The 13,150-nt window shown below is 45.1% G+C and overlaps 1 protein-coding gene and 1 non-coding gene across 2 annotated transcripts in view; one reads left to right on the top strand and one right to left on the bottom strand.

The window, feature by feature from the left end:
• The window catches only part of HS3ST4 (heparan sulfate-glucosamine 3-sulfotransferase 4), a 496,822-nt gene that overhangs the window by 38,283 nt on the left and 445,389 nt on the right, over window positions 1–13,150 (top strand). The gene's annotated exons all lie outside the window — the stretch shown is intronic.
• TRNAC-ACA (transfer RNA cysteine (anticodon ACA)) lies at window positions 8,249–8,320 on the bottom strand. The gene has a single exon. It is a non-coding gene; the product is annotated as a tRNA-Cys (tRNA).

Genomic DNA, 13,150 nt, shown 5'->3' on the forward strand with positions numbered 1-13,150 from the left:
CTGTGGTGTTGGAGAAGACTCTTGAGAGTCCCTTGGACTGCAAAGAGATCCAACCAGTCCATCCTAAAGGAGATCAGTCCTGAGTGTTCATTGGAAGGACTGATGCTGAAGCTGAAACTCCAGTACTTTAGCCACCTGATGTGAAGAGCTGACTCATTTGAAAAGACCTTGAGGCTGGGAAAGGTTGAGGGCAGGAGGAGAAGGGGACGACAGAGGATGAGATGGTTGGATGGCATCACTGACTCAAAGGACGTGAGTTTGAGTAAACTCTAGGAGTTGGTGATGGACAGGGAGGCCTGGTGTGCTGCAGTCATGGGGTTGCAAAGAGTTGGACACGACTGAGCGACTGAACTGAACTGATAGATATATATATCATATATATATATATATATATATATCATATGTCATATGATATATATCATATGTCATATGTATATAAAACTGAATAACCTTGCTGTATACCTGAAACTAACACAATATTGTAACTCAACTACAGCAGTGGTGGTTTAGTTTCTCAGTCATGTCCGACTCTTTGTGACTCAGTGGAGTGTGGCCCACCAGCCTCCTCTGTCCATGGGGTTTCCCAGGCAAGAATAGTGGAGTAGGTTGCCATTTCCTTCTCCAGGGATCTTCCTGATCCAGGGATCAAACCCACGTCTCCTGAATTGCAGGCGGATTCTTTATCACTGAGCCACCAGGGAAAAGGTGCACCTGTTCTAAAAGCAATCATTGCTATCTCCAGCCATACTACGCTGAATATGCCTGATCTTGTCTGATCTTGGAAGCTAAGAAGAGTGTGGCCTGGTTAGTACTTGGGTGGGATACCAGCTGGGAATACTGAGTGCTGTAGGCTTGTTTAAAAAACAAACTATTGCATAAAACTTTGATTCATTAATTGTCAATGCTCCTTCAGATTATATGGATTACAGAAGAGATCAAGTATAATTGAAGGTGTGTCAACTCTGAAACTATGACTGTTTTTATTTCTAGGACCATGCCTTTCCATCCTTTAAAAAATTGTTGTGATAAAATAAAAATAACATAAACTTAAAAAAAAAAAAAAAAAGAAATGGGACACAGTGTTTGGAAAATGTCCCAGACATCTCATGGTGTGAAAGCCTGTGGTTTTCTCTACTGCCCACAACTTCCACATGTTTGCATATTGAAGCCTCTAAAATACTGGTCTTGCCATCAGATCCATAACTCACTTCCATCATTTTGATTCGAGAGATGCAGAAGACATAGAATAGATGCAAGTTCTGTCCTGGTGCCCAGATTCTCATCCTCTTTAGATGAAATGTACTTTGGTTTAACAATACCACTTGGGCAGGCAGGAAAGTGATAGAGAGGAAGTTATTTTTTGCGATTTCAATCCCAAAGACAGATTTCCAAGTACAAAGTGGTAGAGTCTTGTATTGTGAGAGACTTGAAGCCTCAGATTCTCGTGAGAGACTTGAAGCCTCAGATTCTCACTCATTTCCTTCCCCTCCTTGTTGTCATGGGGACTTCTTTTCCCTGAGTTATTACATCTTGCACTTCAGCAAAAATTTTATTGCTTCGGGACCATCGAGTCTCGGGTGGGACATTTTTCACTGGTCATGGTGTAATACACAGAGGTAATTTCTTTTAAATGACTTTTCTTGAAGTGGTTTTCAATGAATTGAGAAGGGTTAAGAGTATAAATGGAGGCCTGAATTTCCAGCATCAGGTCCAGGCGTGGAGTGTATCCCCTCCGCTTTGCCAGAGCCTTCGAGGTGGGTGTGCAGTGGTCTTGGTGGTGCAGAAATAGGCAGAAATCCGTTTGATTCTCTTGTTTGACCACAAAAAAAGCATTATTCAATGCTATAATCTGTTTTAGTCTCTCCCAGATCACTTCTGAAAGTTTTATTTCTGAAGTGGAGTGTTTTCATCAAAAGGGAATAGTCAGGATTTCCCAAAGGTGGAGGTTAGTCATTATACTGGGGAAACAGTTAGACAAAGCAATCTCGATGGATGAGTGCATGCTGGAGTCTTCAATGATGCCCTGGGTGTTGCACTGGCAGCCTCTGATTTTTATCTATTTTCTTTGTCTTTTGAGGAGCTTGTATACATGGTATTTTCTTTCCTGTTGTTACTTTGAGCCCAAACAGTGAGAGATTTGACATTTGAACAGTTCTTGGCTTGTTTTCTTCTTGTTTCTTTTTCCTCCTTTCCTGCCTCTCCCTTCCTCTTCCCCTTCCCTTCCTCCCTTCCTTGCTTCTTCCCCTTCTCCCTCCTCCCTCCCTCCTGTTCTCCCTCCCTTCCTGAGTTGGGGGATCTCCAAAACCACTTTCCTGTTTGGTGGTTTGCAAGCAGGACTCACAGAACTCAGAAAAGCTGTTATTCTCAGAGTCCTGAAAGGATGCATGTTAAAATCAGCAAAGGACAAAGACACAGAGGGCAGAGTCCAGGAGAAACCAGACCCAGGCTTCCATATGTGTCCTCCCAGTGGAGCCGCACAGACAGCACGAATTCTCCCAGCAACAGTGACAGATGTGCTAAGTGGTGCCAACCAGGGATGCTCACCGAGGCTTGCTGTCCAGGAATCGTGCTGGGGACCTGTCACCTAGGCCTGGAGTGCCTGTGCATAGACCATAGCTACTCAGCCTCCAAGATCCGCCCCTCCAAAGATCCAGCTGATTTGGCATGGCCCACACAAAAACAGCTGTTCACTGTACATCACAGTGTTAGCATAAACTGGCATGTTCCAATGTCTCAGTTATACAGACCCTTCTCAGGTGGGGTATTTATTCCAAGGGTTCAGAGTTTACCTCCCAGGGCATGGTCAAGGGTCAGGCTTTTCTTTGGAGTGTGCAGGGTTTGGGGCCTGCAAACCTCCTGAGTTAACCCTTTAATGCACTCCCATCCCAGCACGGACTGTAGGTCAGGCAAGTGTAAGCTTCTGGGGAAAATAAAGATGCTTTCTTCCATTACACGCAAACCTGAAGACTTGCTTGGAGGCTGTTAGGAGGTTTGCTTTGGTCACTTTGCTGTCCCACAGTGAGCAGGCCATTTGGTTAGAGTCTATTATGGGAGGATAACACTTTTCATAATGTTTGCAAAGGAGCACTTCCATCATATTGCTGCATTTCCACGTGGCCTCGCCTGATCCAAGATTGGGGTAGAAACACTGCAAAACCCACAAGGCCTGCTAGAGATGGCCTGCCCTCTTTTAGGATCCAGGGAATAAGTGGCAGTCAAAGCAACTGGATCAGGCTTTCCAGTTTTGAAACTTATGTCTTTAAAACAAATATTCTAAAGAAAATATTGTAGCTTTTCCCTCTCCTTTCCTTTCTCTCACTGCCTTCCCTGCCCGCCCACCCCCCCCCCCCCCCCCAGCTCCTCAAACCCAGGACAGCAGATGAACATCAGGAGAGATTGCCGAACAGGTGGTACTTTTGGGAGGCAGTTTACATCAGCTACCTTTTTACATTGGATGAATTCTGTCAACACATGTCTGCTCCAACAAATGGATATTCTCATTCTGATGACTCATTTGGTGAACTGCATTGATATGCCATCTCTTGGGCTGATCCTTGTAACCCTGCCACCCAAACAGTAGGAAATGAATGATTATTTTTGTGCTAACAAGCACTGGAGAACAACAAGCTTTTTTTCCCCTTGGCTATTCACACTGGTACCCATTGACCTTCATCTGGCATTCTGAATGGCACAGTGGATGGGTAGAGCCTGAGTGACCCCATGGGGCTCTTGACACCCTGAAGAGGCATTAAGAAATGGGTTTTGGCAATAGGGTCATGCAGTCTTGGCTGATGGAATAACAATCCCCAAAGCATCCCACTGCATGAATAAGATCAGTTAGATTTCTGGAAGGAGGCAAGGTTGTGTGGGTTATTGGAGGCTATGCATTTTACTTGTCGATCTTGCTCTTGATGCTTCCTAGCCGTGGGACTTGGGATGTGTCATCTAATCCTTCAGGCTGTCTGTTTCCTCGTCAATTACAGCAGGGTAACAATAGTAACTATTTTACTGGATAGTTATGCTGATTTGCAGGGTAGAGCTAGTAAGACTTTCCACCAGGAAAGCCTTGGCTGCTTAGTACATAGCCATGTGAGAAATAGATTTGGGGGCCTGGATCTGATAGATAGAGTGCCTGATGAACTATGGAATGAGGTTCGTGACATTGTAAAGGAGACAGGGATCAAGACCATTCCCATGGAAAAGAAATGCAAAAAAGCAAAATGGCTGTCTGGGGAGGGCTTACAAATAGCTGTGAAAAGAAGAGAAGCGAAAAGCAAAGGAGAAAAGGAAAGATATAAACATCTGAATGCAGAGTTCCAAAGAATAGCAAGAAGAGATAAGAAAGCCTTCTTCAGCGATTAATGCAAAGAAATAGAGGAAAACAACAGAATGGGAAAGACTAGGGATCTCTTCAAGAAAATCAGAGATACCAAAGGAACATTTCATGCAAAGATGAGCTCGATAAAGGACAGAAATGGTATGGACCTAACAGAAGCAGAAAATATTAAGATGAGGTGGCAAGAATGCACAGAAGAACTGTACAAAAAAGATCTTCACGACCCAGATAATCACGATGGTGTGATCACTCACCTAGAGCCAGACATCATGGAATGTGAAGTCAAGTGGGCCTTAGAAAGCATCACTATGAACAAAGCTAATGGAGGTGATGGAATTCCAGTTGAGCTATTCCAAATCCTGAAAGATGATGCTGTGAAAGTGCTGCACTCAATATGCCAGCAAATTTGGAAAACTCAGCAGTGGCCACAGGACTGGAAAAGGTCAGTTTTCATTCCAATCCCAAAGAAAGGCAATGCCAAAGAATGCTCAAACTACCATACAATTGCACTCATCTCACACACTAGTAAAGTCATGCTCAAAATTCTCCAAGCCAGGCTTCAGCAATATGTGAACCGTGAACTTCCTGATGTTCAAGCTGGTTTTAGAAAAGGCAGAGGAACCAGAGATCAAATTGCCAACATCTGCTGGATCATAGAAAAAGCAAGAGAGTTCCAGAAAAACATCTATTTCTGCTTTGTTGACTATGCCAAAGCCTTTGACTGTGTGGATCACAATAAACTGTGGAAAATTCTGAAAGAGATAGGAATATCAGACCACCTGATCTGCCTCTTGAGAAATTTGTATGCAGGTCAGGAAGCAACAGTTAGAACTGGACATGGAACAACAGACTGGTTCCAAATAGGAAAAGGAGTTCGTCAAGGCTGTATATTGTCACCCTGTTTATTTAACTTATATGCAGAGTACATCATGAGAAACGCTGGACTGGAAGAAACACAAACTGGAGTCAAGATTGCCGGGAGAAATATCAATAACCTCAGATATGCAGATGACACCACCCTATGGCAGAAAGTGAAGAGGAACTCAAAAGCCTCTTGATGAAAGTGAAAGTGGAGAGTGAAAAAGTTGGCTTAAAGCTCAACATTCAGAAAACAAAGATCATGGCATCCGGTCCCGCCACTTCATGGGAAATAGATGGGGAAACAGTGGAAATAGTGTCAGACTTTATTTTTCTGGGCTCCAAAATCACTGCAGATGGTGACTGCAGCCATGAAATTAAAAGACGCTTACTCCTTGGAAGGAAAGTTATGACCAACCTAGATAGCATATTCAAAAGCAGAGACATTACTTTGCCAACAAAGGTCCGTCTAGTCAAGGCTGTGGTTTTTCCTGTGGTCATGTATGGATGTGAGAGTTGGACTGTGAAGAAGGCTGAGCGCCGAAGAATTGATGCTTTTGAACTGTGGTGTTGGAGAAGACTCTTGAGAGTCCCTTGGACTGCAAGGAGATCCAACCAATCCATTCTGAAGGAGATCAGCCCTGGGATTTCTTTGGAAGGAATGATGCTAAAGCTGAAACTCCAGTACTTTGGCCACTTCATGCGAAGAGTTGACTCATTGGAAAAGACTCTGATGCTGGGAGGGATTGGGGGCAGGAGGAGAAGGGGACGACGGAGGATGAGATGGCTGGATGGCATCACTGACTCGATGGACATGATTCTGAGTGAACTCCAGGAATTGGTGATGGACAGGGAGGCCTGGCATGCTGCGATTCATGGGGTCGCAGAGTCGGACACGACTGAGCGACTGATCTGATCTAATCTGATCTGATGTAACAAGGACTTTGTTGCCAGCATCAGTAGTAGTAGTAAAGATGTTACATTCTGCTACTAAACTGATACTGAGGTAAGGATTTCTGTATTTACCTTCTAGATTTATAGGTGAAAGATGCCTTCCCAATAAGACAGTCTCTGAGATCCATCCCATGGAGGGGATTTCTAGAGTCTAGACTTCCTCTTCCTCCAAGGTATGGGGAACTGGAAACAGTGGATGATATATTTTAGAGGTTATCAAGATGGATGCACACACATTTTATTATTTTAGAAGTGCCAGTACATTGGTGATGTAAGATACTCTTTAGTGTCTTTGGCTATTGTACCTCTGAGTAATCTTGACTCCATACATCTTGAGCCTGGGCCCAAGTAACTGAGTTTGTTACATATTCTCTTTTCATCTTAGGGCATGGTACAAGGAGCTCACTGGGAGCCATCTGTCCGCCAGGAAACTCCCATGCGCGAGGCGACACTGGATGGCCCCTGTGCTTGGACTTGTTTCCTCAGGTCCGTGATCCTCAAGCCTGGTCCTGTAGCAATGAGGTAGTGAGTGAGACTTTCTAAAATGACTCCGTTCTCTAGGATCCTGAAGAAGCTACATGAGAATTTATCTCCAGCCTAGGCTCTAGGACTAAAATTCCTGGTATTAGAAAAAAAAGCAATGCTGGAAGTTGGTTGGCTTGGATTGTGGCCTCTGTCCTCTCCCCATTTTTTTTTTGGTATGAATTTTTGGGAAAATTGGGGAAAAAATAACTTCCCATCAGACTCAGTTTCCCTTTCTGAAAAATGGTGGGGAAGCAGAGGAGACTAAACTGGTTAATAGGTGAGTACAAAAGTCTGGCTTGGTCCTTTGAGCTTAAAAGCACGTGGCAGTGGCATATGATGGGTGTGTGGAGGCTGCCTGGGTTCCAGGCTTAGAGGCTGCTCACTGACCGTGTGATCTTAGATTACAGAACCTTTCTGAGCCTCTGTTTCTTCCTTTTAAAAATTTGGATAGCCATAGTATCTATCTCATATTCATAGGTAAAGTTTCTATAAGGACTAAATGGGTTAAATGAAAGTGCTTGAAAGTGAAAGTCACTCAGTCGTGTCTGACTCTTTGCAACACTTGGACTATACAGTCCATGGGATTCTCCAGGCCAGAATACTGGAATGGGTAGCCTTTCCCTTCTCCAGAGGATCTTCCCAACCCAGGGATTGAACCCAGGTCTCCCGCATTGCGGGTGGATTCTTTACCAACTGAGCAATCAGGGAAGCCTTGAATGGGTTAAATGAATGTAATGTGCTTAGAATGGTACTTGGCGTCCCTAGTGTTGCTGCATAGGTGATGGATATATTATAATTGTTATTATATGAGGGTGTATTGGAGAAGGCAATGGCACCCCACTCCAGTACTCTTGCCTGGGAAATCCCATGGGCAGAGGAGCCTGGTAGGCTGCAGTCCATGGGGTCGCTAAGAGTCGGACACGACTGAGCGACTTCACTTTCACTTTTCACTTTCATGCATTGGAGAAGGAAATGGCAACCCACTCCAGAGTTCTTGCCTGGAGAATCCCAGGGACTGGGGAGCCTGGTGGGCTGCCGTCTATGGGTTTGCACAGAGTCGGACACGACTGAAGTGACTTAGCAGCAGCATGAGGGTGTATTATTATTATATGAAGGTTAAATTCGCTCCTACAAAGGATCGTGCTCTCTGTATTATAAACATTTTTAAAAACATGGCTCTCTTGGTCTGTCTTTATAGATATTTATTTACTAAAAGAAAGCACAGTCATGTGATCATGAACAGCTGACCCTTAGCCTCAGTGCAGGGATCAATCACATGGGGACTGCGGAGGGGGAAGATTTCAGGCTCCATCCATCCAGTGGCACAACCCTCACTCTCGCTGGCCCTTCACTGCATGTGCACTGTGGACTCTGTGTTGCCAGAGCCTCCAAAATCACAAATATGAATTTTCATATGAAATCTCCCGGCTTTTTAGATTGTTAGTGAAGTGAAGTCGCTCAGTTGTGTCCGACTCTTTGCAACCCCATGGACTGTAGCCTACCAGGCTCTTCCATCCATGAGAATCTCCAGGCAAGAATACTGAAGTGGGTTGCCATTTCCTTCTCCAGGGGATTTTCCCAACCCAGGGATTGAACCTGGGTCTCCTGCATTGTAGGCAGACGCTTTACCATCTGAGCTACCAGGGAAGCCATTTAGAATTTAGATTGTTACCAAAGTGTAAAATTGCATGATGAGGCAAACGCACCCAGCTGTGCAGGACTCCTGGCTTTGATCTCAAATCTCAGTGGCCCACCTCCTCATTTGTGGGAATGAGGACCCAGGGCCCCAGAGGAGTGTGGCATAAATGGGTGTGTAGACTTGGCAGGTTTAGGACCAGAAACCAGGTTCTAACTCCCACCTATATTGATTGTGTGCTTGTGTTCCAGGCACTATATGAGATGCTGGAGTACAGTGGAGCCCAAGGAGACATAGTTTCTCTTCCTTAGGGAATTTACAAGGTGGTGGAGCCACAAACAAGCCGACAATCCCAGGCCTTTCTGATTCTTCTAGGAGGCTGCAGCTAGTGTAATGAGCAGCCCCGTGTGATCTGGACAGGTGAGCTAGTGAATTCAGGTGACCCTTCCTATGTGACACAAACATATCCCACCATAAATCTCTGGGGGAGAGAGAGAGTGCTAGAAGCCAAAGGGAGCACCTGTTGGTGTGGATTTCAGGCTTTATAATGGGAATGATGAAGGGACTAGTAGCTTCATTGGCCCAGTCGAGTTTTCTTCTATTTCTTACATTATTCTCCCTGGGACATTCATGCCAGGCTATGGAAGGCTGACCTTACCAGGAGTCCTGTCTACTGTGGAGTGTGCTTCGTGAATTCTGAGTCAGGCTTTGATCTAGAAAACCCTTGGCAATGTAACTGATTTCCTAGGATATTGCAGTGAATACACTTTGTGTCCTCTGTGTATGTTGTTCAATGCACAGTGGGGTCCATGCATGGAAGGGCATTGCCTTTAGTCACTTACACTCTTGTGGAAGAAGTCTCATCCTAACCTCGGGTAAGAGGCCGACACAGTCTACCTGCTTGAACATTTAAGCCACCAGCCCTCCAGGGTCTAGTAGTGAACAGGATTCCCCTGCTATCTGAAAGTAGAGCATGAAACCTTTTTGTAAACTGAAGTGGTGTGAGGCGAAGAAGCAAGTTACCTTAGGACACATTCTGCTTGTTGATGCACAAAATCAATTAAGGTAAAGCACAGGTGTTCATGGACACAGTTCAGAGCCATGGCGGTTTGAGGCTGAGATGCTGAGTGTGGTTCCCGGGGAAGGCGGTTGGTGGTGCCTCCTCACTGCAGGGGATGATTTCTGCCTCTATAATGGCTGAACTTGCAGTAAAACAAACCCTGGATGGTATTTTTGCTTTTTACCTTTTTTCATAACAGTGAAAAATCCTCTTAGAATTTCTTTCAGTTAGCATAAATAGGTAACTTTTGTTGTTTTGCAGTTGCTAAGTTGTGTCCAACTCTTTGCGATACCAGTGTATCGGTCTTTTGTAAAAGCAAGGTGACATAAAGCAAATTTTTGAAAATGCTGCTGCTGCTAAGTCGCTTCAGTCGTGTCCAACTCTATGCGACCCCATCGACAGCAGCCCACCAGGCTCCTCTGTCCCTGGGCTTCTCCAGGCAAGAACACTGGAGTGGGTTGCCATTTCCTTCTCCAATGCATGAAAGTGAAAAGTGAAAGTGAAGTCACTCAGTCGTGTCCAACTCCTAGGGACCCCATGGACTGCAGCCCACCAGGCTCCTCCGTCCATGGGATTTTCCAGGCAAGAGTACTGGAGTGGGTTGCCATTGCCTTCTGAAAATGAGGGATGCCTATATGTTTGTAAGTCAGAGCTCCGTATTTTGCAAGTGACATCATCCTTCCCCAAGAAAGGAATTGATTTGTTTAACTAAGTGAAAAATCTAGCATCCTGCAGTGGTTTCAGGCACAGCTGCATCCAGGGATTCAAAACCATCCAGGCCCTGTCTGTCTCTACTTCCTTGCTCTGCTCTGTGCTGGCTTCGTTCTGAGACAGGCCTCCTTCATGGGGTGGCTGCCAATAGTTCCAGGCTTACTTTCAGATGGCCCTCCCACAGTGGAAGAGAGGGAATGTGGCTTTCTCAAGAAGATTCAGCAGAGGTTCCAAAGGTGGTTCTCATTGGCTCTGATGGGTAACATACACATCCCTGAACCAATCACTATAAACCTAATGGCACAGACCAGGTGTCCTGCCATCCCTGGAGCTGGGCTGGAGGCATCCTGCCCTGAACAACACAGACCAAGAGGAAGCAGGGCTGTTCCCCAAACGAAAGTTGGGGTACTAATTACTAGAGATTGCAGAATAAAACCTAGGCAGAGAGGCTTTAATGGGTCAAAGTCTTTGCCTAAAATCTTTATGTAACAGTTGAATTTTTTTTATTATTATTAATCATTAAGTTCCATTCCAGTTTGCAATGATTCTTAGGAAACATTCTCCATCTGTCTGAGTGCAGGTTGTATCCCTTCCTGCCTCAGAGTGGCCTCTGAGATACCACCTTCCTGTGGTGTCTGAGCAGTTGCTGCTGCTGCTAAGTCGCTTCAGTCGTGTCCAACTCTGTGCAACCCCATAGACAGCAGACCACCAGGTTCTGCCGTCCGTGGGATTCTCCAGGCACGAACACTGGAGTGGGTTGCCATTTCCTTCTCCAATGCATGAAAGTGAAAAGTGAAAGTGAAGTCGCTCAGTCGTGTCCGACTCTTAGCGACCCCATGGACTGCAGCCTACCAGGCTCCTCCATCCATAAGATTTTACAGGCAAGAGTACTGGAGTGGGAAAGGATATTTCCAAAGCTGTATTCAGGTTTTCCAGAGAAACAGAACCAATAGTATTCGATCTCTCTCTCTCTCTAACTACGCCTGTTTGTTGTTGTTCAGTCACTAAGTCGTGTTCGACTCTGCGACCCCGTGGAATGCAACATGCCAGGCAACTCTGTCCTCCACTATCTCCTGGAGATTGCTCAAACTCATGTCCATTGAGTAGGTGTTGCTATCTAACCATCTCATCGTCTTCCACCCTCTTCTCCTTTTGCCTTCGATCTTTCCCAGCATCAGAGTCTTTTCCAATGAGTCAGCTGTTCGCATCAGGTGGCCACAGTATTGGAATTTCAGCTTCAGCATTAGTCCTTCCAATGAATATTCAGGGCTGATTTCCTTTAGAATCTTCTGATCGGTAGTCAGACATATTATCCATTGCACCACTGCCCCCCTGCTGATTTCCTTTAGGATGGACTGATTTGATCTCCTTGCTGTCCAAGGGATTCTCAAGAGTCTTCTCCAGCACCACACTTCAAAAGCATCAATTCTTCGGTGCTCAGCCTTCTTTTTAAAGAAGACTGAATGCATGCCTCTACCTCTATCTATCTGTGTCTGGAGTTGGGCTGGAGTAATCTCTATCTGTACCTGTATCTGTGTCTCTACATCACTTATAGGAAGATGTTAATTTATTATAGGAATTGGTTCATGTGATTACAGAGGTCAAGAAGTCTCATGATGTGCCACCTCCAAGTCAGAGAACCAGGAAAGCTGGTGGTGCGTAATTCATTCCGAGTCTGAAGGCCCAAGAAGCAGGAGTGTCAGTGTCTGAGAGCAGGAGAAGGTGGGCATCCCAGCTCAAGCCTAGAGCAGATTTGCCCTCCATCTTTTTTTCTTTAAAGCGGAGTTGTTGGTTTTTCTTTTTTTTAAATTATTTGTTTTTGGCTGCACTGGGTCTTTTTCCGTTGCGACGAGCAGGGGCTCCTCTCTACTTGTGGTGCATGGGCTTCTCGTTGTGTGGCTTCTCTTGTTCTGGAGCACAGGCTCCAGGTGCCTGGCTTCGGTGGTTGTGGTTCCTGGGCTTTAGAGTGCAAGCTCAGTAATCGTGACACTCAGGCTTAGTCACTCCATGGCATGTGGAATCCTCCCAGACCAGGGATTGAACCCATGTCCCCTGCACTGGCAGGCGAACTCCCAACCACTGGACCACCAGGGAAGTCCATTTCCTCCATCTTTTTGTTCTTTTCAGGCTCTCAAAAGGATAGATGATACCCTCCCACCCTGGTGAGAGTGGCTTCTCTTGGCTCAGTTCTAGTGATTCAAATACTTGTCTTTTTTGGAAACACACTCAGACACATCCAGAAATCATGTTGTACTGGCTATCTGGGCATCCCTTTGCCCAAACAAGTTGATGCTTAACATGAACCATCACAAAGGCGGAGTGAGAAGCCTGGTTGGAGTGACGATCCAAAATGATGTTAGAACCTGTCTTTGAAGATGTGATCACTCTTGGTCATCTTGTCCCTGCAGAGTGACCTTGGCCCCTTAAATATTGGATGTGGTTCATTTGAAGTGAGAAAAGAAAGCAGGCCACAGGAAGTTGCTTATTAGTGTCTGAAGCAAAATTCACTGTGTGGATTTAGGACAGTTGCTGTGAGATCACGTGTTGTATAGCATATATAAAATTCCTGGCACCCACTGGATGTTCAGTAAAGGTTCTCAGATTTCCTTGAATCTATCCTGTCCCCTGTTACCCTTAGGATCACTAGGAATAGAGCATTGCAAATTAAACTGTCACAGTAGTACTTTTACATTTAGAATTTAAAAATTTTTGTATTTATTGGAAAGAGCATTCTTATGCTTGAACATTTATCATCCGTCAGTCTCCTGCGTTCAAACATCAGTAAAAAAAACAAATGAACTAAATTGGCCCGTGGACTCCTTAACATTTCCTATTCAGTGTGACCCGTCTAAGCCACCCTCAGTTTGCAATGTCTTTCTCTTGCATGTTCCTTGCGGTATAGTTCTTATTTCACCCAGGCGGTTGCCCTGGCAGCATTTCTTAAAGAGCACTCCATCCTTGTCCCCAGAACTTTTTTTGCAGGCTGCTGTTGGTTTTGACGCACAGGCTCGGGAAGTGACAATATGTGATGATAACTGTGACACACATTTTAATTTCAGATAGGTTAAAA

Source organism: Bos indicus, chromosome 25 (genome assembly GCF_029378745.1).
Source record: "Bos indicus isolate NIAB-ARS_2022 breed Sahiwal x Tharparkar chromosome 25, NIAB-ARS_B.indTharparkar_mat_pri_1.0, whole genome shotgun sequence".
Classification (NCBI taxonomy): domain Eukaryota; kingdom Metazoa; phylum Chordata; class Mammalia; order Artiodactyla; family Bovidae; genus Bos; species Bos indicus.